Source organism: Lucilia cuprina, chromosome 5, assembly GCF_022045245.1.
Source record: "Lucilia cuprina isolate Lc7/37 chromosome 5, ASM2204524v1, whole genome shotgun sequence".
Lineage (NCBI taxonomy): Eukaryota > Metazoa > Arthropoda > Insecta > Diptera > Calliphoridae > Lucilia > Lucilia cuprina.
The window spans coordinates 58129623-58133802 of NC_060953.1; the positions used below are offsets into that span (position 1 = coordinate 58129623).

General features: G+C 29.4%; 1 protein-coding gene across 2 annotated transcripts in view; it reads right to left on the reverse strand.

Annotated features, from left to right (window-relative positions):
* LOC111683168 overlaps positions 1 to 4180 on the reverse strand; it is a 114925-nt gene that overhangs the window by 97155 nt on the left and 13590 nt on the right. The window lies entirely within an intron of this gene.

Below are 4180 nucleotides of genomic sequence, written 5' to 3' on the forward strand. Positions count from 1 at the left end.
TCAGTTCTAGTTCAGTTCTAGTTCAGTTCTAGTTCAGTTCTAGTTCAGTTCTAGTTCAGTTCTAGTTCAGTTCTAGTTCAGTTCTATTTCAGTTCTATTTTAGTTCTATTTCAGTTCTAGTTGAAGTCTAGTTCAGTTCTAGTTCAGTTCTAGTTCAGTTGTAGTTCATATCTAGTTCAGTTCAGTTCCATTTTTTTATTATTTAAACTAACGAGACTTTTCACTAATAATTAAAACTTTTTATTTCTTCTAAATAGCACAGGAAACTGTGTAATTGTATTTTGGAGAATACTTCACATACTTCTGTTTTTCATGACAGTATCCTACCTCCAAACCAACTAAACTTTTTATTTCAGAAAAAAAAATAAATTATGACAACAATTCCACGTATATTTAAGAAAGAAAGAAAAGCTGAATAAGAAACCAAGAATATAAAACATTAATAGAAAATATGAATTTGTGTTAACATGCCAACATAACGTTTTACTTTTAGTAAGAAACTCACATATACAGATCACAGCCGTAAGGATATTTAAGACACACACAAAAACAAATACATATTTTCATTATACACATCATCATATTTGTATATGCTCCCCGGTATGTAAGATGCGATTTGATATACAATTATTATATATATTTTAATTTTTATTACAATATTATTCTTAAATGCTCACATACTAAAAATTGAAAGAAAAAAAAAACAAACCCTTTGTACAATTGTTTCCTTTGCCCTGTAAGATTTTACTGATTTTCTTTTGTTTATTTTTTTTTTAATTTTTTTCATGCCTTTGCTTAAAAAACTACGACCTCATATATTATTTTTATTGAACCAATTACAGTTTTTATTCATCCTGTAGTCAGTTTTCCTTGAAAACACAGAAATTCCGCATATTAAAACTCGAAAATAAAACCCCCTCCCAACCATTTGTCTGCCGGCATGATATAAATAGATTAAAGCACAGCTGGAGAGGTACTGGTGCTGGAGTAGTTGAAATGAATGACTTGTATGATTTTTCATACAATTCGACATATCAGAATTAAGTTTAGTTTTTTTGTGTTTTTTTTTTCATGAATATGAGACAAATAAAAATGTAAATATATAGAGGAGAAATAAGTGAAATCTCAGTTTCCTTTTTCCACTAGACATGTGATGACATTGTGACTTTTTTATGTTTTCTTTTAGTTTATTATGCGGAAATATTTTGTGTTAACAAATCGTTAGATACACATCATTTTCCTACTAAATGTTATTTGTTTGTAAATAAGTTGAGAGTCTAGGAATATTTTAATTTTTTTTAAAGGGAGGTTTCTTTCATGAAATTTGTGACAAAGTCAAATAACTTTAATTGAAATTGGAAATTTTGTCTTAAATTTTTTAAGATATATAGGTTACAGTTGTTAAAATGATCTAAAACTTTCTAGAGAACTTTAAGATTTAAAAGATAACATTTCTATCTAAAGTTAACTTCAACTTCAAAATTTTATAAAAAAACTCCCTTTACTCCAACAATTCGTCTTTTGAAGAGAAAAAACACTTTATCACTTATTTAACATATTTTTTTATTTCATACGTTTTCCATAAATTCTTTATATTAAAATCTATGTTGATGATATTACACCAAACTACCAACTCTCAAGAAAGATACTTTGTAGAAAGAATTTTACTGCCTGCAACAATTTCTTTAAAACACACACAGTGATGATGACTGACATATAGAAGGAAAGAAACATTTTTTTATGCAATTGCAACATTTTTGCAAAATACATCTTTCACATAAAGTTAGAGCATGTTGTGAAGAACTAAGTATTTTCTTTGGTAATTTTTTTCATTTTTTTTGGAACCATTATGAGTAGATGCAAAAAAAAAAGAAAAAAAACTGACATCGCTTAGAAATAAAAATAAAATTCAAATACATATGAGTTTAAGGTTTCTCTAGTTTTAGTATCAAGTTGTACAACCTCTATTGGAAAGCTACAAGCGATATACAATTCATAGCCAAAACCATTGTCCAGAATATAACCTTGAATATAGGCGAAACTATAAACAAAACTTCAGTCCGGATTATAAAATAAGCTACACTCTTCAGACTATATTCGCTAGACTATAGCGTTCTCAATAATATAGAATACAGTCAAGAATATGTACTATTGCCAGTCGTCCACACTATAGACGAGATTTTTATCTGAATACGAGTTTCAAAATAATAGTTCTGACTATAAACGATACTAACGTCCATAGACCTTAAATATAATTCAGATTATAGGCTAAACAACAGTCCTGACTATGAACCAGCAAATCTATAAACCAGATTACGATGAAACAATAATTTGTTTAAAAACTAAGCCCTGGACTAGGGTCGAGACAGAAGGCTATACTACAATACAGACTGTTTAAGAAACTAGACAGTAGTATAACCTATAGACTACAGTCTAGATTGTGGACTAGTCTATAGTCTAGCCTAGATAAATCGATAGTCCATACTATTGACTAGACAAGTGACTAGACTTTTGACAAGAATATAAACTAAACTATGGATTAAACTATAGACTAAACAAAAAACTACACTATAGACTATACAATAGCATAGAATATACTAAAGTCTAAACTATAGACCTAATTATAGACTTGACTATAGACTACACTATAGACAAGACTATAGACTAGACTCTAGACTGGACTAGACTATAGATTGGACTAGACTACAGACTAGACTGTAGACTAGACTATAGACTAGACTATAGACTAGACTATAGACTAGACTATAGACTAGACTATAGACTAGACTATAGACTAGACTATAGACTAGACTATAGACTAGACTATAGACTAGACTATAGACTAGACTATAGACTAGACAATAGACTAGACTATAGACTAGACTATAGACTAGACTATAGGCTAGACTATAGACTATACTAAAGACTATACTATAGACTAGACTACAGACTAGACTATAGACTAGACCGAATTTACTAATTGGTCTAACTCCTCTTGCAAATCAACCTAAATACCAAGTCGACTACTAGTTTGGCCTTTGCTGCAACAACACAAACAAAATATTCAACATTAGGGTATAAAACCACAAGCGTATTTTATTAAAGCAATCAGAAGATACAAATATAGAACATAGAAAATAAAACATTGTATCATCGTCATCATCTTCCACTCCTACAAAGAGGCATACAACAACGGCAAGTAAACAAATATTATATCAGCACTTTCAGTCATCATCATCATCACCAGGAGCAGTGGCAGCAGCATCAGAATCATGATATGAATTACACAAAAGTTAAACATACAAACAAAAAATACAACTCTCACACTTACATACACTCTTTCCAACATAAAAACATATTTATAAAAAAGGACATGCATGAAGGAAGTTTAAAAGGCAACAAGACATACACATATATACATACATACAAACATGCATGCAACTTGTACACGCACTCTCTCACATACAAGGACAAAAACATTGTAAAAAACTAGTGGCTGGCAGGAAGTTACAAGATGAAGCCACTTACTTCACTATACTTCCTGATTCGTTTTTATGCGCTTTTAAATTTTTCTATTTTAGTCTGTTTTTATTTCACAACTTTTCTATTCTGTGCGGTTTGTATTTGATTATAGTGTTTGAGCGACATTGTAAAAGTTGCTGCTGCATGTTTATAACGATATTTTTATATATTTTATATATTATTTTAGATTTTTTCCCCTAACTCTGTTGAAGTATGTTTCTACTTCCATACAAACGAAGTGAAGTATTCATTTAGAAAAACATTGAAGTTAATAAAGTAATAAAAATGGTTTATAGTTGTTTTAAAAACATATTCTTCTTCTTTTCTGCGAAATATTTTGAGTGGTTTTAAAGTGCAGTCTTGTTTTTAAAAAATACATTAAAAAGATATTTTAAATTTTATAACAGAATTTCGTGAAACTGTTATTTATGAATATTTTGTTTATCTCTTTTTAGGTAAGCTTTGCAAAACGAATGGAGCTTAAAACTACACAGTCCAACTAAAAACTTTTGCATATGTAAGGTAAATTAATATAAAATAAAAATTAGTTCTTAGTTCTAGTTCAGTTCTGGTTCAGTTCTAGTTCAGTTCTAGTTCAGTTCTAGTTCAGTTCTAGTTCAGTTCTAGTTCAGTTCTAGTTCAGTTCTAGTTCAGTTCT